General features: G+C 38.7%; 2 long non-coding RNA genes across 3 annotated transcripts; one reads left to right on the forward strand and one right to left on the reverse strand.

Annotated features, from left to right (window-relative positions):
- Positions 1 to 443: 443 nt before the first annotated feature.
- Positions 444 to 4,653, reverse strand: LOC120500543. Its single transcript, XR_005627126.1, has 2 exons — positions 4,517 to 4,653; positions 444 to 1,496 (listed from the first exon to the last, which is right to left on the reverse strand). It is a non-coding gene; the product is annotated as an uncharacterized LOC120500543 (long non-coding RNA).
- Positions 4,654 to 5,707: 1,054 nt separating this feature from the next.
- Positions 5,708 to 25,893, forward strand: LOC120500469. 2 transcript variants are annotated; one of them, XR_005627103.1, is made up of 5 exons: positions 5,708 to 5,836; positions 12,160 to 12,226; positions 21,233 to 21,319; positions 23,844 to 23,920; positions 25,634 to 25,893. It is a non-coding gene; the product is annotated as an uncharacterized LOC120500469 (long non-coding RNA). The 2 variants fall into 2 exon arrangements; XR_005627104.1 differs by lacking the exons at positions 23,844 to 23,920; positions 25,634 to 25,893 and adding an exon at positions 22,260 to 22,339.

Consider the following 25,893-nt stretch of genomic DNA (forward strand, 5'->3'; position numbering starts at 1 on the left):
TGCTCTAAGCTAAATTAATACCTTCTGCTGCACAAAGCAAGAACAAGGACTTTTTACAAAATGTTGGGACTTTGGGACTGAACATTTGAAATTCCTAAAAATAACTGAGAGTACATAAAAACAGTAACTGGAGGAGAAGGCTTGGGATTTCTATGAATGTTGGGAAGTTATTAGAATTAGAGATGTTAATAGGGATTTATTAATTGAAGTGTTGCTCTTTGATGTAAGTAGTTGCATAGCATTCATGGCCTTTCCAGGTTATTTCTCTGGAGCAGTACATCTCAATAAGAACACTAAAAAAGCTCCACTTTCCTGAGGCTAACTGTAAGAAACATCAGTAGGCATTTTTCTTATAAATTCAGCAAGGCTTTTCTGTGTAGTAGCAGCACAGTACTTCAGGGGGAATAAAAAAAATAAGCAACCAAAAGAACAACCACAAAAAGAAACCTCGTGAAAAATTTTTATAATTGTGCTAAAGTCCATTTCAGTGCTCTCAGTCTTCCTGGATGAGAGGTGATTACCAAGCCTGCAGGATCGTTGGAATGGCCAGTGCACTCCACAGACATCAATATGCTTCTGCAAAGTCACACAGGTGCACAGGTAGTGAAGCCTGGGATTTCTGGGCTTCAGAGAGCTCAGGGAAGCCACTCAGAGGGCTGAAGATGTCCTGATGAGTCTGCTGGTGTCTTGAATGCCTTCTGACGCCCCGAGGTGGGAAATTCAGAGCTGCTCTTTGTTTCCATGAGGTCACAACAGTCATAGGGACTCTTGAAGTGGAAGAGCATTGTTCCCTGTGTTCACTGCTGAGTCAGTGGCACAATAGCCCCTGTGCCTTTGTGCTTGCCACTGCAGGCACTGATTTATCAGTTCAAGAGACTTGCTTGAGCTAGATCCACCTGGATGCTTACACACACATGAAAATGTGTGTAAAAGGTAATTGGTTTCTGTAGCACTCTTTCTCCTGACAGGATTCACAAATTGGACCTACCACGAGCGTGGCTCAAGCATTCATATTCAAAGCAGGCACCGTTCCTGCCAATCTGCTGCTTAAATTGATGCTCTGCTGTGGGCTGTCACTGGCTTCCCCCGGGCTTGGCAAGCACTGTCACTTGGAAAGCAGCAGGCAAATGTCACCACTATCTCATGACAGGATTCCTTTAATCTTTGGCATCCCCTCACACGGTTGCTTGCTACTTAATGAGTTGCTCTTAAGCACACAGTTAAATGGAGTTGTAAGAAACTGAAAGCTCTCATTGCTTCAGCTGTTGCTTTGGCAGGATTTTTTCAGCAGTTTGCTGCCTTTGACAGTATCTGGAACACATGCTGTTCTCCAGATATGACTGAGGCCAGCCTGAAACTGCAAACTCGTAAATGCAGATCCTGAATGCATGCTTCAGCCAGTCACTTCAGCTTTTTCCAAGAGCTGGGCCACAGGCATTGCATTAAATCCCTTATAAAGTTCACTTCATCTATACATAAAACATGCAAATATGCATCTAGAAAATAAATGGCATAAAATTAATTTATGCCTAGTTTTTCCTCCCCAGGCACTTTTGCTCTGGAGATGATGCAGTATGTAGCAGGGTAAGCACTGTCTGGGGGACAGCGTGGCTGCCTTGTTAGAGAAAGAAAGTAAAGTGCAGTGGAAATAAGCTGAAGAAAGAGCCCCATGGTTACATATTGTGCAGGAGAAATGGATTTAATCTGTGCCATGCAGTCACTAAGTGATACTCATCAAACACAGAGCATGGGCCACAGCTGTGCTGTGCTTCTGTGGTGCTGGTGGGAGCTAATCCACCCTGGGGACCTGGGCCAGCTCTGCCTGCAAACTGCTGTGGCACCTCTGAATCTCCAGTTTAAACAGCAGTTCAGGTAGACTGTCCATGGACAGCTGATAGCTGGACTTCTAGTCCAAGGATAATGAACAGTTTGGATATCTACTGTCAGTATTCTCATATCTGTGTCCTTTATCTCAGACCTCTCCTACCTCACAATCTCAGCAGCAATCCCCTGCCACCTTTAACTGCTCTTATCTGCTTCCTCATGCAAAATAGTTTAAGAGCTGTTTGTTCAACTGTCATCCACTTCCCACACCTTTTCCAAGCTCAGGCTTAGGTATCTCTTAGTTGCTCTGCAGAATTTGTACAAGGCTTTTGTTGTGTTCTTTAAATCCTCAAAGCCAAATAAAACATCATCCCTTTTACAAGTCAGCAGGCAGAAAAACTCAAAATCTTAAGACTTTTGTTTAAATAATAATAATGCTATTAAAGCATTTACCAGAATTAAGAAAAATTACATCATTCAGGTCAGAGAATTCAAATACTTGGAGATCTTGGTTCTATTTTTTCAAGCCTGTGACTGTTTAGTAATAATTTTCTTCCAAAAATAAAGAAGTAATTTTTTGCCATCTATGTTGTTTGTAGCAGCTGTTCAAGAGAAAATAAATCTCTTTCCAATCTTCAGAGCTTTAAAGGATAATCTATTTCAGACAGAAATGGTTTGCTGCTTCATGTTGGGCAGGCTTCCCAAATTTTCAGTTAAAGTAACATCACAACATCACACATTTGCTCGTAAAGAACATTGGAAGAGTGTTATTTACAACATTGTTTTTGAATGTAAATGACACTGTCTGCAGCTGAAAGGTAGTTTCAGCTTTGAATTAATTTACCACTTTGCAGCCAACTAAAGCTCTTGTGCCTTCGTAAACCCAAATGTTTATGCAAGTCCTAGGTCTAATTTAATGAGGTTGAGAAGGCTCTCAGTACATGGCTGCTAACACTCAAATACTTGCTAATGACATGACTCAAGAAATAAGCAAGACAATTTTTCTGCAACCACCGCCACAGAAAGAGCAAAATTATTAGCTTTCTGTTAACCTATGTAGACTATTTACCCGGGAGCATCCAGGACCATGGACCTTATGCATACTGGGCCCCTCTACCATGTGCCTGAGCTTGCCACATGGGGACTGTGTCCACTGCTTTTGGTACAAGTGCCCATTACTGCGTATGTCCTCAACAAATCTGCCCTGCCCAGACCAAGGAAAAGAGGTGTGAGAGGAGGTTTTGCGAATACCTGTCCTGCCACTATCTGATCTAGGAGGCAGAGGACAAGCTGTGCTCATGTACTACTGAATATCTGTCCTTTTTGTGCAATTACTTGCCACTATCTGATCTAGGAGGCAGAGGACAAGCTGTGCTCATGTACTACTCAGCTCATGCACAGTGAGTCCCGTGTGCTGGGGAAAGCAGCTGGGCATCCTGGCAGAATAACAGCTGAGAGCAGGTGGCCACTGCCAGCCACCATTGCCTGCTCTCTAGCTGCTTTCCCAGGAACAGCAAAGAGGAAAAAGGGGATCAAGAGCCAGGGGAATCACTCTGCTCTGTACAGCCATGGGCTCTAGACTGGTCACCAGGAGAGCTGTTGTAGTCAGACATTTAACTACAACAGCACAGCTCATATTTTTAAAATTATTTTTGTGGATCACTATGAAAATGAATTATTTGATTTTTTTTTTAATTTCTGAGTTCCTGTTAGAATCAAAGCTGTGAGGATACAATAGATGAGAGGTCTGCTAGGGCAGCAGATGTTTGCAGAAGGAATGGCTCTGCTTTTATGGTCATACGGTTGTCTCTGAGGATGAATGTCAGTTACCAATATCACTTCCACCTCTCAGCAGCTGAGGTAGTGTAAACTGGGAAATTATTTCAGTATTGCTAAATCAAAGAGAACAAAGGTCCTAAGCCATATTGCAAAGGAGCTGCATACATACCATCAAATCAGAAGACTGAGCAAGCACAGTTAAGATGCATAGTTCTCTTCTGATTTTTCTTGGGTATGTTTTTATTCCATGCAGAGGTGTGCATGAGATACTACAGGAAGATATGTGCATGAGAGAGAGTGAAACAGTGTTTCCTACTCTCACACACATATTTAAGAACCCACTCATTCACATCAGTGTTTCTTTACCAGTTATGGCTATAATCCTTTCTCAGATCTGTAGGCTTGCTTGCTTGCCCTTGCCCTGGTTCCAGGAAGCTGTGCTCCCCAGTGAAATGCACATCCTGGCTGCAGAAGCTGCCATGTCCCACACACCTGTCCTTGCTTCCTCTTTACCTTGCACGTTTCAAGGCAAGCTCCTCCACCTCTGCACCTGCCAAACCCAGACATAACTACATGGTGAACCCTACTGGCCTTGCATCATGACCAACTGACCATAAAGAAAAACCGGTATCATGACCATCTGCCTTGGGAAAAAATGCTGCTTTCCCCAAAACCAACTTTCTCACCTAAATCTGTTCTTAGCTGTCAGTTCTCTCATCTGCCCTGGATGTAGATACTTTCAGAACACTTTAGTTGATTCTCCTATGTCTCTCTGACAACAGTTTCTGAATTTCAAAAGCCAAACACATCTAACCTTACATGTCTGGCACTATTCAGATGCCTTTAGACATTCCTAATAGCTCTGCAACATTTCTCAGTCATTTGTTTTTCCTCATGTTTTTGAAGAACTTACCAGGCTAAATGTGAAATCACTCTGTGAAACAGCAGACTGTGCACATTTCTTCACTTTCTGCGACCCAAAAGACACAACAAAAAGCTATTACTTAGGAAACCCAGTTAGCATCCCTTTTTCTGTGCCTGCTGTTCTCCTGGCAAAGGCTTTGCTGACTCACCAGCTGATTCACACAGGCAGCAGCAGCTTTATTTGGCTTGTGAGGAGCACCGCTGTGCCTGTGTGTGTCCCCTGCAGTCTCAGGCCACACCTATATATAGCTGCTGTCTCTACCCACAGTGTGGTCAGCTGGACACGGCCTCCAGAGGCTCAAGAGTGCATCTTTTTCACTAACAACCTTAGAAGGATTCCTTGCTCCTGTTTTGTTGCCAATAACTGCCTACTGGTTGTCTCTCCCCTTCAGTCAACATGCACAGAGCCCAAGAAACCAGATCAGACCAAGCATCAGTAACTGCACAGGCTCTTATGTAAATAAAATCATTGGCCATAAAACATTCTAAAATAACTTACACATATTCTGGTAAAAGCAACAAGAGTTGGAGCTATGGAGGCACACGCTGTCTTAGTTCAAATTTGTAAAATATTGATGTTGGCTTAAAATTTTTTCTTACTACATCAGCCACAAAAAGAGAAGATACACCTCTCTTCCAGATGGACTGCAATTCTTCAAACAAAGATAAAGGAATTAGGGAAAGCTATTCAGTATAGAAGCAGAAAATGAGTGGTATGTGTGTCTTGTTTCCATTTTATTATCTTTTTAGTTTTTCTCTTCTGCTTTTCCCAGTTTGTAATGTTTCCACTACTTGCAGCTCTTAAACTGTTTAAATCTTCACCTCAACTATTTTTCTTAGCTTAATAAATTACACAGTTGTTCAGTTAATGGAAACATTGAAAAACAATGCTTCGTTCAAAATAGACTGAGCTAAAATTGAGGAATAGTAGGTTTAGAAGGTTAAGTGTGCCCCTTACTTGTTACCTACTTTGTTTTAATAGATTTAGTTTACCAAGGGGTTTCTATTTCTGTGCACAAGCTGACACTGATAGGCTCCCATAGGGAAACTTGACGAGACACACTAACTTGGCTGCCAGCTTTCTTCCTTCTTATCTGAGCTTGTCTCTCACACAGAGGCTGATGGGAATGTCTCATGTCTCCTCATCCACTCAAGAAATGTAAGGGTGGTCCTCTCAAATTACAACTCCAAACTGCCCAGCAATATCAAGTGCTTGGATGAAATTGCCCCAGGACAAAATGTTCTAGCAGTCTGCTGCAGCTCTTCTGAGTTTCTGTATGTGGAGAAACAAAAAGGCTGGGGAAAACAGGTAATTGTAATAAGGGAATTAAACTGCATGGATAAAAACAAAATGGAAACAGAGGTGTGTTTAAGAAAAAGTCGTCAAACACTGACACATCTTTGCATTTGTTCTCAAAGGCAGTATGTTGTCTGGGACTGGCAATCAAAACTTAATTTGAGGCAGCACTGGAAGTGGTGGTGTGGGAGTGATATTGCATAAAGTATCCATAATAAGGGGTATACAAATGCTGTATAAGTGAGCTATAGATGTATTGAACACTGTGTATTAATGTTTAATAACTGGAGAGTCAACTTCTGGATGTCAGTTCCTCATGGGGGTGTCCTATGAAAATCCCCCAACACTGGACACATTCAGACTCAAGGGCATGAAGAAATATCTGGGGGGAATCTAAGTGTAAAAAAGACTGCAGGATCGCAGAAAGACTCCCAGTGAAAATCTTAATATGCAAAAACCTCAGTAAAAATTTCCACCATATTGTTCTCTGTCTACTAAGTAACATGAGTCACCTGAATATCTTCTAAAAGGGCCATGGATGTCCTCACACAGAAAAAAAATCTACCAAGAGAACATAAGTTGCTCTGGTATCTTCTTCAGTCCCTCTTTTAACCCTCAAAGACTATTAAAGCGAAGCAGCAGCAGCAATAAGCAATATCTGTGAGAATACCCAATGGTTATAGATAAAAAGTAAGTCAGAGGGAAAAATTGCTACCGCAGTCGTGTAATAAATAGTAAAACAACCAAAGCAAGGGAAATCACATGTTTGTGTGTGTCAGATGCATCTTGGCAAGATGCTGTGATGTCCTGCAGATGGATGAGATGCAGGTTGATTCATAATTGGCATAATCTTCCTATATGACAATAAAAGGCAGTGAATATATCAGCTGAGAACATCAAAAGAGACTTCATTCATAAATACAAAATGCTTAGTGACTTTACAAGAGTACTGATATATTTATTCTCTGATGCTTTTGCTGACAAAATTTTAGATGTGAAGTAATCAATAGCTCCACATTTCATTTTGCATGCAGAAAATTTGTTCTCAGGGTGCCTGAGCACCCTTCAGTATCCTGAGATACTTCAGACTTCAAAAGTAAAGATGGCTTTGTTTCTCTCACTTATTATTTTCTAGAAGGCTTCCACTGAAAATGCAAACACCATAGTCTTCCCCTTCAGTACTCTGCTCCCTCCCCTTTGCTGCCAAATTCCTTACTCTGCCCTCCCTATTGGTTCCTCCAACATCTAGAAAGCAACTCCAAGGCATTGCTAATTTCACATTCCTGTCCCAAGAGAAAGGTTTCTTAACTGCACAGAGATAAGCCAGCAGTGCTGGCTGGCAGTAATGACTTTGGCCACCTTGGATACAAGGAGGATCATCACTACAGAGTCTGTTGTACCATATCTTCACAGCTATCTGGATACCATCACTGGATATCCCACCTACAGTCCCTAAATACAAACTTTTTTTCAGATACCAGCAATTCAATTAAAAGTCAAAGTAGATTTAATTAAAGTTTATTCAAGATATTGTCCATGAAAAATTATTATTAGGGCATAGCCTCTGTCCATGACCAGTATTTAGAGAAACCATATTAAAATGCCTTGCACTCCTGTAACTGTCTTTCACTTGATTATCTCAAAGTATTTTCTAAACAATTACATAATCCTCACAACGCCTTGTAGTGATAGAATTGTGGTGTTTGCAGTTAGGACAACAGAGAAGCACTGACAAGATAGAGCCAAAATTATCATGCAACAATTTGAAGCCCTATTTATTTGAGTAAGTATTAAATATATGGCTGTCACTGACTTTACAGAAACCAGAAGGTGACACAAAGATACACAAATAAAGCTATTCTCTTTAACTGCATAAATTCATCTGGAAATGTCTGATTTGAAGTAATACCTTCTTAGGCTTTATAGTGCTTGGCTGTATTCTTTAGTTACAAAGCATGTGAAAGAAACCTTACATCTCAGGGCCCTAGATGGAAGGATCCCAAAGGATTTAATAAATGTGTTTTGTGCAATGAAGCCGTTTCTGGAGTGGACTGTGACAACTCCTTCACAGCCCATAGGGACTTTGCACAGCAATGTAAAAGACCAAGTGAAGAAGGTTGTACTGACCTGAGTCTGCAGGGAGAATCTGGGTCAGAAGATTGCAATTACTTGAGTTGCCTGAGCAATAAGAAAAGTGCTTCTGATGTTTACCTGAGCTCTGAAATAATCAAGGTTTACTTTCATTTGCCATAAAGAATTTAAGCAAAATCTTAAGTAGTAGCAAAATGTATGTTGAGTCTGATTTTTCACAATACTTTGAATGTGAAAGGTCTCTGTAAGATGCAAAGAAACTCAGTGTTGAATGACTAACCAACAGTGAATTAATGTAGATATTAGATAATAAATATTCACAACAAACTGTTCACAAGATATTCATATAGTGAAAATATTTTCCAAATAAATTCACAAATACCTATAGTAAATTAATGGAAACATTTTGAGAGCAGGAGAAAGAAAAAAATATGGTGACTGACTTATCTATTTGAAATGGCTTTTTATGTTGTGATCCAATTCTTGCAGAAAATGTCATGGGATTAAGTACAAAAATCAGCATATCAGGTAACTGAAATGTTAGGTGGTCTAAAATCCATTATACAAGATAAGCTTTATTTAGCTGACTAGCGTACATTAATACTGAAGGTTGCTAATGTCCTAAATGCTATTCTAGTGAGAAAAGGGCTGCATAGCCAGTGAGGAAGAGACTGTTTCCTTCTGTTCTGAAAAGAGCTTAATCACAATTGTTACAACTGAAATAGCATTCACAGAATAGCTGAAACAAGATCCTTTCCTTGGTGAAATCTAATAGCTGGCAGTCTAAAAGAGACGGGTAGCAAGCAAGCCAGGCACAGCCTTCACACATAAGCAAACTACAGAAGTCTTTTGTAAAGTGTCTTATTTGGTCTGTCTTATATTCAGAGCATAAAATAGAAGATTGTGGAGTGTCACTCTTGTACCGAGAATGACAGGAACAGGCGGGAGGCAGTATTGTAGAAAGAGCAAAGAAGGTTTTATTCAAGAGAACCCCGCGGTTTTTATAGAGTGATAAGATAGTTTCCATTTGATTGGCTAACTAACAAAAACATCTTCCTCACACACCATCCTTGAGAAGAAGAGAGAGACGAAGTAGAAAAACACCACCTACAGATTGTTTATACTTTAAAAAGTTATCACATCTTTACAACTCCCTAAAAATTCTCACCAACCCCTGTGGGAAACACTTGCTGTTCCTCTCTTTCTGTCCTATGGCATCCACAGTGGAGCAGTACTGGTCAGTTTAAACAAACTCTATTACTCCACATTGTGTATAACACACATTACAAATAAATCCACAACAAAAAACCAGAGTGATAAATTTCCCAAGGATGGTTAGACTATCTTTTATTCACAGAAAACTGATACCAACAAACATGAGAAAATAATGTTATGAGTAGTTGTCCATCAGCTGATATCTATAAATTACTTGGGGTGAAAAACCTTATCCAGGTTTGTGATAAAAATTATTGCTTTTAAAATAATAATTTAAAACCTTTTCCATATGTTTTCATCTGGAATGACACCAAAGAGAAGCCTACATGGTACTATTTCATAAGTAGTTAATGTCACATCTGTCAAAAATCTTGCATCTTGTTTTTTTGTTAAAACAGGGACATTTAACAACTACTTTTTTTGTTTTTAAAATAAGAACTATGGATGATTTTACTGCTTGTGGATACTGGAGCAGATGTAAACTATGTATGAACTATTCCCTCTGTAAGAGAAAGGAGCAGTTCTAGCACTCTAACAGACAGCTATTTTAGTTCAGAGGATATCGCACAGTTCTGCCATAGGTCTTTGACCAAACTTTCCAAACATGGACAGTAAAAGCTAAAGTTAGGTTTTCTATTTCTATTTTTAGGTAGCTTTACAAAAAAAAAAGAAAATTAAAAAAAAAAAAAGTAAGATCGTGTAGCTTTACAAAAAAAAAAAAGAAATTAAAAAAAAAAAAGTAAGATCATGCAAGGTTCTGTATTCCATTGTTGCTACTAGACAAGAGCAGCAACAACAAGTTTAACAATTTTAAGACTGAAATCACCTCCTCTTCCATCACAAAGAATGGATTCAAAATCTTAAATTTGAAACTTTAAATGTAAGCTCTAGCAGCTGGTACTTCTCACTTGCAGGTGTTACAAAACTGTACTTTCTAATAATGCATCTTAAACAAATTCACAGCAATCTCTGGTCTTCTGGTCAGGAGTCCGGAGGCTCTTCCCCTACCTCCATCTGCTGCAGTGCTTCAGTTCTCATCTGTTGCCTCCTGCTTATCAAGTTCTGGAATCTCCAGGCTTGCTTACCAATGCTCCTCAGTTTCATCTGTCCTTACTCCCTGTGGTACAGCTACTCCACTCATAGCCCAATTCTGATATTAAACTTCAATCCTAACTTGCAGTATTTGCTATTATCTAATACTTGGTATCTTATATCTTATAAAGCTTTAGCTCCTAATTTAAGCTGTCCCTCACCTTTTTTCAGCTGTTATGTATTTGCAATCCTGAATCTGTGGTCAAAACAGTATTGAATTTGGCTTTCTACAAGTGAAGTTCAACAGGTGCACCCAACATAATGATTTTACTCCATGAGCCTTTATCTCTTTTTCCCTTGAGCTGTAATTTGCAACTGAATCTATGAGGGCATCTAGGTAGTAACACTCATACATTTTAGAGCTGGCTCTAAAAACAGTGTAGAATTTATACAGGCCAATTGAGAACCAATTTTGTGAAATTAAGAAGTTGAGGTTGACCTGACAAGTCTTCAAATATTTTGGCATCATCTCCCACTCTAGAAAATTATTTCCGAATTTTCAAAGAAATATTTTAATGCATATTCCTAAAATGTGTAACATTTAAAAGGCCTTTTGGCTATACCCAGTGCATAAGTTTCTTCAGCACTGCTGTAAACAAAAAAGAACAGTTAAGTAGATTGCAAATGGAGGCTTCAAAGTCAACAGAAAAATCAACATGAGCTGCTCAGTGTGCATCTTCTGTCATGGATTCCAATTAAAATAAATTATTCACAAGACAATATGATTCCATGAACTCATTAAAGCCCCTTAATCCAGCAGTGTAATATTCAAGTTGCAATGGGATGCAGGTCATTTGGAATGGTTATACATTAAAGATAGCAGAAGAGGCTAAGCTTTAGAAGACAGCTATGTAATAGAAGTGGACAAGCTACATGCAAAAGAATATGAAGATAGGGACTAGAAAGAAAATAAAAGCTTTTGCCATCAACTGCCTCTACTCAGGAGGGTAAAAAGAAATATGGCTGATAGGAGTTAACATGAGGAGAAGGCAGTAAAAGCATGGCAGCAGATTCCCCATCAGCAGCAGGAGCACAAATGGGAGATTGACTTGAAAATCACCTAAAGGAGTGACCCAAGAAACCCAGCATTTTCTGGAAGGGCATAAAGAGACAGACTGACAGCCCAGCTTACATGAAGTGTGCAGTGCAATGTATAGGTGCAATAAGAAGGGCTTTGCAATAGGAGCCATGAGGTCAGGTGCATTTTCAACACCCTTGCAAATAATTGTTAGTATTAAGAACCCATTTAACTTTACAACAAGTGAATTTTGCAGGAGTGTAACACCTGAGATACTTTGCCTCTCTAGACTCACTAGGGTTTCAGCAGTCTGAAGGTGCAAGCTGTTAAACTTAAGCCTTGCACAAGTAAAAAAAGAGAACCTATTAATGTCTTTTCACTACAGGTATACACCAGCCAGTAAGCTGTAAAAATTTTTAAGAGACATCTTTCTAGTTAATTACTACAAAACTGAACAACAATTGCAGTGTAATATTTTTCTCTTTCTGTCAGGCACTTCTACATTTGTTAGCACTCAGATACCAATTTCTGTGTACCCAAGACGGTGTAGATTGATAACTCAGTATAGGCAAAATGCTGGATATTTAAGAGCACAAGCTGACTTTGTAGCTTGGAGGTCTTTTAGTTCTATTTTGTTTCAGAAAAGTAATTGGTGAGCCTGTCTCTTGCCACATACAGAAATAAAATATATGAGGAAACAGAAGGGAAAATGCTACGCACTTGATCAGTAGACATCTCTGCTTCTATACAGAAGGCAAATTACCTACCAGGTTCCTTACATCCACTTATATTGCACATGCATGCAGTACCTTTGTTGAACAAGGCATTTCAAAACAGTTTCACGGGTTTAGTTCCAGAAAAAAACTTCATGCCATTGTATGTTTTGGTATGATCTTTTTTTTTTTTTTTTTCCCACCAGGTTTCCTTGAAGCATGGTCTAAAAGATAAAATTGAGCCTTCTCTCCAAAACAGGAGCAGATCACATGGTACGCTATTATTCAAAAAATTCCAATCTAACAGCCTTCATCCAGTAAAGGAATGTCATGCAGAAAACATGTAAAATGATGGTAGTACGTTGTTGTTGTACTGGCACATTTGAAACTATGTAGCTTTTCATCATGAAATGACAAAAAAAAACCACAAAAAAGAGCACACTTAAAAATATTACTGTTTCAAGGTATGCATAAGCAGTGCATGATGCCATGCTAAAAAATAAGCTGAATTATTGAAAGGAAATACCCCTCCTCTATGTCCCAAAAACGTCATGCAGAAGAATTGTATTTTTAGCTACACATTATTACACATTTACTCATATTTTTATTTAATAGATATATATATCAATTAAATAGACATTTCTGATTTTCAACAGCACTGTAAATTTAATCTAAACAGTTCTTTTCTCTTCAACTAACATTGTAAATCTATTAAAAGGCAAAAGCAGAAGTACAATGGAGTTTTTCTTTTGATGCATCTGGCAGAAGAGGCATAAGCTTACCTGCAAAAAAAAAAACCAAAAAACCAAAAAAACACTCCAACCCCAACCCCATGCAGTATAAAAAGGTATGAAAATAAAAAATAAAAAAAAAGAAAAACAGAAAGAAAAAAACCTGCAAGCCTCTTTCGAAAGTGTCAGCTATATGCAAATATTTTCCAAATACCTAAGCGGATTCAGGGATTCTGCCTGTGCTGAAAGAGTCAGATTTGAGGGTTGTTTTCAAACTGCCCTGTGCCTGTCAAGTGCAGCTTGTCCTGTCTTCTTATTAAATCCTTTTCTAACCTTTTCCTGCATAAGGGATTCTATTCTGTATGCATATGTGAGCTAGACAGTCTGTGCAGTCTTCAGTAAAGGTTTCTACTCAAACTTTAGTAAAACATAAAGGGAAACCTTTCAGCTCTTGTCCAGTTTTTGAAAAATCAAGAAATATAAACCAGATGATCTCTCTGTGTTCTTATTCAGTGCACATTCCTTCCTCCCTCCCTGCTCAAGAGTCACTGGCATTTCAGCTATCCACATGCTGCAGCATTTAATCAGTGATTCAGAACACAGCCCATGAGATATGCCACAACACTTCAACAAGCAACTTGTATCTGTCCATGGGGATCTGAGGATCTGAGTTTGTGTCAGTCTGTTCTTGTCAGTTATAATTAACCATACACCTATTTACATACATAAATATTTATACACAATGAGAAAACTTTCTAGTGCTTTATCAGATCTCACTTTATCACAGTGGATTCTGATGGCACCAAAACACAATTTAGTTTTGTTAAAAACTCAGAGAATTTGAATCTCATAAATATAGAAATCATGGCCCAGATTTTGAGATGTTAAGTACCTGAGGTTTCTGGGGACACCTGGAACTTGTAGATGTATGCTATCCTTTCAATTTTAAACATCTGGCCACAGTCTACAATGGAGACACAAGAAAATGAGTGACATTGTACGGAACTTTTTTGAGACTTCCAAGTTTTTCTCAGGCCTTAAAAAACACCCAAGAGGGATGAGCCTGTCAGGAAATGAGAGTGGCAAGAAAGAAAACATATAAGAGATCTTCAGAACAGCCCAGAGTTATTGCTTGTGTTGTACTGGGGTGGGACCAGCTCAGGACAAACCATCTAAACAGTGTACATTTCATAATTTACAGGCTAAGCCAGGTGACACATACTGTGCAAAGAATTCAAATGTTAGAACAACCTTATGCTAACCACTAGCTGGTGCATGAACTTGGAAAAAAGAAGTGCAGAATATATACTGTGCCTTGTTTAGTTGAGGGAAAGGATTTTTTAAGAAAGTAACAAAATAACTTCTACCTCATATGTTTTGAACTCTCAGTGGCTTGTTAATATCTGGCTAGATAGTGGGAAAATAGTGACAATGTAAAAAGACCAAAATAATACCAATGTAATAGCATTTATGGTCTACTTTTTGATATCAAAGTAATAGCATTTATGATCACCACAACATTATAACTAAAAAAACTTCCTTTTTTTAAAATTTTGTTTTGTTTTGTTTTGCTGTCCGAAATCCATGTCTGATGACAAGGTAAGATTGCCCATCTCACCTTGTGTCCCTCATGGTAGTGAATCCCTGTGAAGTGCTATGCACAGGGACCTTTGAGAGTCATATCCCCCCACGCCCCAGGGCACGTTCTTAGAGGTGACACAAAAGGTGCCTCAGGTAATAAAAGATTTACTGTAAGGGAGAATGGAGTAAAGGAGTCCCTTTTACTGACAGTAGCTGGGGAGAGAGCAGTCAAGCAAAGCATCTTTAACATCTATGTTGCCAATGCTTGATGTGTGATCTTTGCTGGAGATCAGAATATATGTTTAAAATGTCTCATATGATACTAAGCACTCAGAAGTAGATCTCTAAGAAGGGATTAAGTACATAAATTACAAAAACACCCTGACAAAGGATAATTTAAAAATAGAAGGGAAAGCAAATGTAATTGCCCTTAAGGTAACAGCTAATGACAAAAAAGATCTGTCTGTCCCTGCTGTGTCCACAATAGACAGCCACCAGATGCCAGGGAGATGACAGGAGTTTGATTGGGAGTAGAAAAAATATTTGATTGGAGGAGAATTATAAAGAGGCATACAAGCAATAACCTGAGGAAGGGAAAGAATATAATAACATTGATCCAATTTGAAATGTAAAATATTTCTGGCAGTTCAAGGGTATCAGTACTTTCTGTAATACCTCTCCCATACAAATTTTTGTCCACAGAAAATGTACTGCCAGAACAGAAAAAAAGGAAATGGTTTTCTGAGCGCTCTCTTGGCTTTTCTGCAGCCCACTGTGTCATACCACCAATTCTGGGCCCTTTTTAGGACTGCAGGTGCTATGGAAAGGGAAGGTATTGATACTAGCACTAGCAGAGAGCAGAGTCTCGTTCAAAAGGCTGAATGGGGTGGGAATCTAGAGCGACTACCAGGCACTTTTATCATCTTTCAGAAGATATTTTAATTTACCACCCTATTCTTTCATGGTCCAGAAACAACTAGGAGGGCAGATTTATTTATCTACATACAAATTGCTCCAGCTCCTCTTACACAAGTGATTCCAGCATGGGAAGTGAGAGACAGGAGCTAACTCTGGGCATATATTTGTGCCTTCTTAAAAATCCAAATTCATATTTACTGCTTGCATGCAGCTCCTCAGTCCAGCTGCTGCAGCTTTGGCCTCTCCTCTACTTTCTGTACAGGAGATTGAGATATCTGCATCTGACTTGCAATTCCCCAGTTATGGCATCAGAGAAACACAGCTCCTAACTTCCAGCCCCTCATTACTATTCAGGTCTGGTTTTAGCTAGGGTAGCTCCTCGTCTTAAGCCCATAAGCACCTTTAAAGACCACGTCAGTCAAATCAGTTGACAAAAATTTTGTTCTTTTGACAGTATTCTTTGTAAATCAACACACCAACTGATTCAATTTCTATCACAAAAATTGTTACTCTTTAACTTTTTTCATATCACTGAACCTTTTAAAAAGCTGTAGCAGGCAGTGCCTGAGTGCACAATTGCTGCACTAGAGGGAGTAGGAAGCTCATCTCTGCAGTGGCCGCTGGCTCTGATGCGAGCTGCCCGGGCAATGAATGTGCTGTTTAGGGGCCCTGGGAGTGAGCAGGCTGCTGGCTACTGAACACAGAGCTGTGAGTCAGGCACATCATTAACCACCAAAACTCATGCTCCGTGTGGGAACAAGGCTCTTCTGAAAATCTCCACTTTGAACACGGCTAGTTGTTTCAGGTGTTCCTTTCATGGAAATCATTCATGTTTTATAATTACTTGTTTCGGATCCAGGATCTAGGTTTTAATTTTATGTCTTAGATGTTTGACATTGCAAAATTAGTTTGCAATGTCAAACATCCTCTGACTTTGCTTCTTTGTATAGCAAACAGTCTTCCATACCGGAGACTTGTTGCAGATTTCTCTTCTAAAGATGAAAAAAAGCACTAAATGGGTAGTATAATCTGTTTCTGTCTTCAAATTATAGGCAAAATGACCCATGCTACATCAGTTAAAAAAAGCTTTTTATAGCTGACAGGCATGGTTTAATCACTACTAAAAATCATTCATACACTTCCATCTAAAATGCTCTAACAAGGGTTTTTCTTCAGAAAGAAAAATCCATCAAAATTCTTGAAGGAATCAGTGAGGGATAAATCCTTGTGTATGTCTTTTTTCCTTTACTGTGTCAAAGGGATGCCTGCATCTGGAAAATTGTAAATGTGAAAAAGCAGAAGAGCATAACAAAGAAAAGGGATAACTTAAAAAAATGCTTCTCATATATTGCTGCAGCAACTGTAGAAGCAGATTCTCTATGCCATCAATAAGAAGTAATGTACTTCCACTCAGAGAAGCTATATGTTATTTACAACTCGCAGAGCCAAAGTCAAAATTACTGTTATGGTAAGATTCCCCTGTCTTCAACCACTTCTGCAGTTTCAGACATTTTCCTTCTTTTGTCTGCTTCCCTTCCATATTACTTTCTGGCATTACCTTGTTGCCAGAAGGCAACAGCAGAATTCTCCACTTTCACTGCTTTCCCATGCCCTCACCCCTCCCTCCATGCCTGTGTTCAGTCATGATTTTTTTTCTCTTGCTCAGTCTTTTGACTTTTTGACTGTAACATCTCCATACCATCCTCATGACTTTGTTCTCTCTCATTCTCAGTCCTGTACTCCTCTCCTGGTTCTTCTCTTTCTACTTTCAAGCAGATCACAGGCTCCCTTACCCCACAGCAATTGTATCGTAAGTCCCTTTCCACGGTTCCCTAACTCCTCCTTTGGGACATGCAAATCATATAGCCTGTTTCCTCACTTCTAGTTCTCCATAATCCTAGAAACAAATGAAAAATGCCATTAGTCTAATTAGTTTGTGGTTTCAAAACTTTGGAATGTTAACTAGTGGGCATAATTTTCCAGGAAAATTTGAAAGCTAATTAGTCCGATGGAGAAGAACTAGAATACCTAAAACCCAAAACCTCTTATAAAAATATTGAAGTGCTTGGAACTAGCTTTGCTTTCTTTTATAGTGCTATGTGAATGGATGAAGGAATGATACTGACATTCTACCATTTGCCTCTGCTCTAAAGATGAGCAAAAATAGTCAGAAACAACTAATCTGTGTTGTAACATTGGAGGGAAAGGATACCCTACAACTTTGTGGACATATAATCAATACCTTGATTTGCCTGTATTACCCAAATCCATTCAATTCAAGCTCTGATTTGGGAAGCCTCTTCTCTTAGGACTGTACTGCATATTTAAAACCCCTTTTTCTTTAATAACTATGGAATAGTTCTATTATCTGTAAAAACTGTCCATAGGAAAGAAAATGGAACAGAAGAGTTTTGCACTTATTCAGCCACTTCCAAAGTTATTTGTCTCTATGACACTGGATAAATCACTTGAACTTTCCCTTCCCAGTTTCCTCCACTGTAAAATGAAATTTTATACAACTTCCCCATTTTGGAGATGGAGGACATGTACATTCCAATAATTCTATGAAAAATTCTGCCTCATTTTCCTAAAGTTGTTTTACCACCTGTATGTACCACTGAAAGGTAGATGAAACCTCTGTAAGTAAAGTTCACACAACCTCTTGAGACCTTGTGTTAAAAAGTAAGAATGAATTGCTGATGTAGAATTTCTTTTACCCATCTGAAAGAAGCAAGATGGATTTAGTTCTCAGTTGGCCCACACTAGGTCCTTTGTTTGAGATCCATCAGAATGGTGACTCTTGAGTTTCATAGCTGAAAAAACCTGCCATGCACTATCATGTACAGACATGCAATGCAAAAGAAGGAAGAAAATGTAAGAATAAAAGATCTGCCAACAATCTTGTGAAAATGATAAATTCACCTTTAAGAAACAATGAGTTTCTTTTGCTTTTAGCCTTAAATTATACTAGCAACCTCCTTTGAGCACTAGTCGTAGATTTCCCTTCCTTAGAGCTGTAATCATAATCTTGACCATTAGTGTACACCAAGCCTGAGACCAGTTACTCTGCCAGTCACTGTGGTGGGAGAATTCCCCTCAAACAACTGTGTGATCCCCAGCAAGTCTGAAAAGCCCCAGTCTACCTCTGAAAATGGTGTGCCAATGCCTAACACAAAGAACACTCTACATCAGACAGCACAATAGTTAGAGCACTCCTGTAGTGCTGCTCAGGACCAGACAATCTGGCCACAGAGGGCTGCTGCATGTGGCCCCACAGAACTGGGCACAGGTGACCCTTCTATCTGAGTCCAGTAGTACCTGTCTGAACATTTCAAAACTAAGAAATCAAAATATGAGAAAGAGTTTGGTTTAGGCACCTTGAAGGAAAAATTGAATTATTTTTCCTTTTGATTGTATTTTTAAAATGTCATGTCAATTTCTCAATTTTTTCCCATGCTGGAAGTCAAACTGAGATTCAGTTTCCAGGAGCAGGGAATGTAATAAAATATCACACAATTTGTGATTAAATAACCATGGCTGCCATCTCTGTGCTGTCTTCTCTAAAACAGAACAGCATTCATTTATATGAATTGCTGTGTTGGGATCCGTTGGATTATTCATGAAAGTGTTCCTGATCCTATACAGTACATACATATCAGACATGCTTTCCCTTTGAAACCAAGCATATTTATATCTATTTGCCACCTAAAGAAATACAAAGTGCTATTGAATACTTTATTAGGTAGAAAACACTCTTGCCTAAAAAGCCTCCAGAACTTATGTATAATATATCCCTGAATACATTTAGAGAATAATTTTTGTCAGAAATGGCTACATTCTGAGGCACAAAACAGCTAACTGCTGCTCTTAGCCTGCTTTTCTCACTTGTGAGTATTTACAGAAGTATGTTTGCCTCCAGAGTATCATCATCATGCTCGTAACTCTCTTTCAATGACCCAAAGAACAAGAAGGAAAAGACTCTTAATTGTTAAGTATTTTTCCTCATCTTTTAATTACAGATTTAATTACAGGTACCAGGACAGGGTGGGAGCTGAGGGGCTGGAAAGCAGCTTGGCAGAAAAACACCTGGGAGAGCTGAGGCACAGCTAGATGAACATAGCAATACACCCTTGCAGCAAAGAGAGGCAACAGCATCCTGGGCTGGACAGGGCAGAGCACTGCCAGCAGATTGAAGAGGTGATCCTTTCCCTCTGCTTGTCATTGGTGAGACTCACCTGGAGTGCTGTGTCCGCTCTACAAGACAGACATGAACATGCTGGAAAGAGTCCAGCACAATGCCGTGAAGATCATTAAGGGGATGAAACATCTCTCATATAGAGGAAGATGGAGCCAGACTCTTCTCAGTGGTACCCAGTGAAAGGACAAGTACACAAATTGAAGTACAGGATGATTAAACATAAGAAAAAGATGTTTTATTGTGAGTTTGACTGAGAATATGGAAGAGGCTGCCCTGGGAGATTGAGGAGTCTCCATCCTTGGAGATGTTTGAAATCTGACAGGATACATCCCCAAGCGACCTCCCCTAGCTGACCTTGTTTTGAACAGGAAAATTGGACCAGATGATGTCCAGAGATGCCTTTGAACATTCTATAGTTCCAAGAGTTGTAAGAGTGGAGTACAGATTTCTAGTTCACTGAAGTGAGCCTTACTGATTTAGGAAGGCAGATGGTGACTGTTCTGTTCAAAGGTGTAAAGAATCTCATTTTAGAATTTGAATTAAGGGAGAGTAAAGAGGCCAAGCACTTGCAAAAAACCTCCATTTATAGGGTCTGTGGAGTGAAAAGGGAGTTACAGCTTGCAAGTCATGCTAGGAGTAAATTAGAACTCCCACAACAAAAGAAAAGTGGACAATTAGAAGAGAAAGAGATTAAACCAAGAAGGGTCATAGGAGCTCTACGTTAGAGAGGACATAGAGTGCAGTTTCATATTACAGCAATAATTCTCTCACAGTTCTTCATTTAAAAATAACACCACTGTCATAAGGTTTCTTAGAGGTAAAGTTTCACATTATGCTGCCAATGAAGGGGACAAGCCTGTTCTTCCCCTCCAACATATTTTCCTTCTTTCTATTCTTTTCTAATTACTGCCATCATTAGTTATAACAACTCATTGATACAACAGAATATTGAACTACCAAATAAAAAAAAAAAGATTACTCCATTGGTGCAATTTGGTGACTTTGATGCTCCCTATGTACATTTAGTTGCTAGAGCCAGCGCAAAAGAGAGGACGAGGAAACACAGCTATAAAAAGCAGCAATAACATCCAATTTAACTCCATGCTGAGTTGGATACCAGTGAAATTTGTCAGACATGAAAAAGGAAATGTTATTTTACATAGTCTAGACTACATGTGAGTTATTGCTGTAATCAGGCAGCCTGGCTGCAGTATCACCTCGCACCCTAAGGCAGTATGTTCCACCCTGCACTCTGCAAAAGGGTCACTGACAATATCTGTCAAGACTTCGAGAATCCCTAAAAGACCTAGGCAATGAAGGGCACAAACGTACTTTCAAACTGTTTCAAATTTCAATCTGTCATTACAAAACCCATTCCACAGTCAACAACAGTTTTGTATGAATTTAACACCAATTGATGAATTGATGTGAATGTATATGAATTGACAGCAAAAACCTATCTGCAATTCCAAAACGTACTGATATCCAAAACTCAATAATATCCAGAACTCAGGACTGCATATAGTATTTGCCCTTACCAGAACCTGTAGTGTCAGATAACACAATAGCTTATACAACTGTACTTGAATTCTAGCATTAATTACACTTCGTATCAATATACAGAGCATATTTTAGAAGATCTCTTATGCGGGCATCTGTAAAGGCATCTCATTTGTGTAACTGATGATACAGTGAGGAAATACCAGGATTGTTTTCTACTTGAAAGACTAGCTCCCTTACTCCTAGCAATGTAACAGTAAAAGCAAAAAAATATCCAATTTGTTTCTACAAAATAAAGATGAAAATCCTTCAGAGGTCTCACCTACTAAAGAGATATTTTTCTATACTTAGCAGTTTTTAACAGTTATACTGCAGTCTGATCACTGAAGACAGAAGAGTTACAGAGATATGAAGATATTCTCCTGAAATACTCAGCAGGTATTTAAAAATTAATGGTAAACAATCTCTTCCAAAATTAAGTTCAAGAAAGAATTGCACTCAGGTACAGTTAAGAAAAGTGTATTTTCAAATAGTGAGGTGGGATCCTAAATAAAATAAATAGGAACTACTTCGCTATATTTAAATACTGAATTTCAAGTTCTAGGTCAACTGGCTTTACTTACTGGTGGAAAGAGCAGGTGGAAAGGATAAAATTCCACTGTATCAGCAGAAAGTTTTCCTGTTGGTTTCCCATAAAAACAATACTCAAATAATCTCCAAAGCGAAGTTAATACATCTCATATAAAGAACTGGAAAATTCTGTACTAAATGTAGCTTGGGAATATCATGTTCAATAAAATGGACAGTACTGTGTAAATGGCTGAAACAAATTCTTGCTCTAGGAGACTAATCTGCTGGATTGATGGGTGTTGGGATTCTTGGATTCTTTTATCAGAGAGATAGGTACCTGGCAGAAATGAGCTACACTGCTACAGAGTGAGCATCTGGAAACTGCAGGACCAACATCTAAAGACAGGCTGAGCTTTTTGCTGTTGAGAACTTAAAAAAAAAAAAAAACAACATTATTTGTCAGTATGTAAGACTGAAAATAAATTATTTTTAGCTAAAATAGAAATTTACAATTACATTGTAGTTTCTTTGATTTTAGAGAGACAATTTAGTAAAATATCATTCTGGTTTCAGCTGGAGATAATACTTAAAAAAAAAGATAATGTTTGTTTCCTTTTTGGTAGCTGGTACAGTGACATATTCTGGATTTAGTATGAGACTATGGCAAACATTCAGAAAGGTCCTCCTAGTACCAATGTATTGCCTTCTCTAAGGGGTTTTAAGAATCAGCTTGCCTAAACAGCTACTGAACTGGGATGGAAGATTTCTGGCACATGTAGTTTTGATTAAGTTTCTTTATCTTTCAAAGACAGATGCTAAATCTCAGTAATTTCCAAACATTTCAAAACATGCAAGCAAAAATGGATACATCAGAATTATACAGTAAAGGTAAATATACATGTCATTAACTTCTTGAAACTCCTGTTTATAGATGAATAAGTTACATGATTTAAAATATAATTTCAAGTGATGCCTCTGTTTCAAATCTGATAAGCAGCTACAGCCACTGAAAAATAGACAAAAGTTTTAAATATTCCAATGAAATATGAGACAAGTTTAGTATGAAGTGGTAAAATACCAATGTTTCTAATAAAACTGGCTAAAAGGAACAAGAGCTTGACCATGCAAACTTTGAGTGTAGTCAGAAATAGCACCTTTTTCCCATAATTGGTCTGTTTCAGGACATCATTCCCTGAAGTGTTTCAAACCAATAAAAGAAACCAAAGAGGAAGATCGTTTCCCCTTTCCAAGTTTCATTGGTCCCTTCCTCCCATTCACACTGATTGCTATGCTATCTCTGGCACTCCTCAGACCCATCTGTGAGTGAGTTTTCTGCCAGACCATATTAAATCCTGCACAGATTTTTGCCATAGGAGTGAAATGCCTTGGCTGACAGAGGAGTCTGATGCGTGCAGTGCCAGAGAGGAGTGAGAATCAGGTGTGGAGAGAGGGTGTGGGGGGCAAGAAGAGTGAAATAGGATGAAGCAGCAATGCATCCCATCTCTTAGATACAGCAACACTAGAACCTGAGAGGCTAACATTTTCAAAAGGAACAGGAAGAATTTCAGTTAACTGGGGGAGAGAGAAGAAAATTGTTTAGTTCATGAACATGGTTCTCTTAGAAGCAAGGATCTTAAAACAGAAACACTTTACTTCTAGTCTCTGTTCCAGTTTTAGATTAAATGTTGACTAAAATTGTGATTAGAACCCAGGTCTTTCTTTTCCCAAGTGAGTTCTTTAATACCCTGAATAGTCAGTCATGCTTGGGTATTCACCTTCTGGCTTAAGAATAATTATTTACTTACTCAAAGTACAAACTCTGTAAACAAGAAGGACCTGGAAGCCTTGCACATCCGGAGCAGCTGACAGCTTGCTCCCTGGCACACTTGGACTGTAGATTTAAATCCAGATTTCAGCCACTCTTTGACTGGAGAGCTGAAACACTTTTGAACTCTCAGGTCCCAGCTGAATGGCTTGTCTTTCTACTGATTTGAAACCCAAGTATATGTCCATATGTTGCTTCAGCAGGAGCCAAGGAGACTGTGACAGGTCCTTAATCAGGAAACCATAATACCACAGCATCCATCAGCTGGTTGTGATGCAGCCAGCAGCTCTGTTACCCTCCCCTCTGTAAAACCAGAGTAATAGTGGCTAATCAGGATAAATACACTGATGGTGATATACCTGGATACTCAAGCAATGGCTATTACACCTGCAATTCAAACAAGCTGTGCAGAGGGACAGATGGAAGGTATGTACATACAGGACTAAAGAATGTATGGAAGACTTTCCATTAAAGACTGTCATGGAAATGCAAAGACAAAAAAGAAAGGTTTTTTTTTACCAGAAAGCTTATTTTCTCTCTGTGTTTTTCTGCTGAAACTTTGATTAGCTGTGGAGGAAGTAGTCTACTGATACCAACAGTCTGACTATATTGGAAGTTCAAGAAGCATCTGAGATGAAGCTGAGGTAAGAAAGAGTTCTAGAGCAAGACTAATTGATCTACTACAAAGTGTATTCAACTATTTTTAGCCCAGTCTAAACCAAAAATATATAAAACCCTAATAATACATAGAGGATGCATATTAAAATCTTTTTGCATTTAATATGACTACATGAAATGGCTTGCAAATGTACTGTGTCATTTGTATCACTTGGTAATTTTGTAGTCACATGGGTGGCAACTTAAACATATCAACAGTACTTTGGTACAGGCTTCAAAGAAGGTAAAGGCTTGAGCCACAGCTGGGCCAAGAATTTTTCTGGAAAACAAACCCACAAAGGTGCAGAGTGACCTGGTGAGAATGATGCACACCAATCATGGGGTTAACACAAGAAAAATGGGTGTTCTTTCTAAGACTCATTTATCAAAGAACAAAGGCAGTTGTGGGTACAAGGAGTCTCACGTATCCCATTGTATGCAATTTGACTACAAGCCAACCACTTGATACCATAAATATGACAAAAATGACCTAAATCAGGATTTACAAGACTGGATTTGTAAGAATGGCCACTTGCTTTTTTGTCTGAATTTTATTTGTTGATATAGTTGCATATGTCTGCAGGTGGACAGACCCTCTGAAAGTCACTGTCACATTGCTGGAGCTGAAACCCAATATCAAAAATGCATGTTGGTGAATTTGCCTTCAGCCAAGCTGCCAGGAGGCTGCAGCTGCCCTTTGCCATACATAATCCTTTTCTTCCTTAGAGGATCTGTTCTAGTAGTTTCAATGCTTCTACTAAGTCAAAACAAATTACACAGCAAGGTTTCCTGCAGAAGCAAGTGTCATTTTTTCACTTTTGGCCACAACATGTGATGACCATTTGTGGTTAGTTCATTCCAAAATATTATCATTTAATTTGGGTTCAAAATGCCTTCTCTTTCTTCTTTCTTCCTTATTTCATACAGTTTGGAGTCATCTTGTTCATAACTCAAGATCTAGATACCTTAAGGTTTTATGTCATGTCTTACAAAGAAACAAGGAGAAATACAGATAAAGGAAAATAATATATGGAAAGAACTGATTCAGCTCATCAGAATTCTGAATTTAGTTTACATGAGATCCAAAAGCATTTTCCTGCTTTTCATATCCAAGTCCTTAATGAGGCAGTTTTGTCAAAGTGAAATCTCAAAAATAGAATGTTCCAGTAAGATGTCTTTTAAATCTGTCTACTCTTTGTGTATGCTAAACTCATCAAATGCTTTTCTAAAATAGCTACTGTTTTGCAGCAAATGAAGCACAGACAATTGAATGTGTCAACACCACTCGTAGAGTCACGCTAAGATTCATTTATTTTTGTCAGGCACCCATACTAGTAGTGAATCAACTGCACTGCATTTGTAGTCAGATGTCACACATATCGCAAACCTATCCCAAAGGCTTTGGTTCTGCTCTCAGCTGGGTTGTACACTGCAGTAAGGGCTGCAGTGACCCAGGAGAATTGGCACCTGGAAGCATCAAGATTGCCTTTGGCTGGCCCAATTTCCAAATTATTCTAAAAGAAAGGAAACCCTTTTTAGTGTAGTGCTATTCAAGAAAAGCCTACTTTGTCATATTAGAATAACTACAGCAAAATGTCTGGTGCATCATTTTCAAGGTGGGACCAAGATAGTAGGACCAGCTCAATGGATGGTGGACAAAAAGGTAAAGATGATGAATCAAAAGATAATCCTTATCACAGGATCTGCAGGACCTCCACTGCTCCTTAGAGAAGGATTCAAACCTTATTACCATGCTGAGGATATACTTCCATCTGGAACTTCCCTGCCTAGGAATTCTGTCTGGGAAAGTCTGGACAAAAATTTGTGTGTCTGCATAATGCAAAGAACCACACTGGTCCACCATGTCCTGGATAAAGATCTACAGAACATTCTTTTCCAGAGATTCATGGAAACAGAAACATTTATTCAACTGAGCAGCAAAACAGTAACATCTGAAAAA

Source organism: Passer montanus, unplaced genomic scaffold, assembly GCF_014805655.1.
Source record: "Passer montanus isolate IOZ18808 unplaced genomic scaffold, ASM1480565v1 scaffold18, whole genome shotgun sequence".
Lineage (NCBI taxonomy): Eukaryota > Metazoa > Chordata > Aves > Passeriformes > Passeridae > Passer > Passer montanus.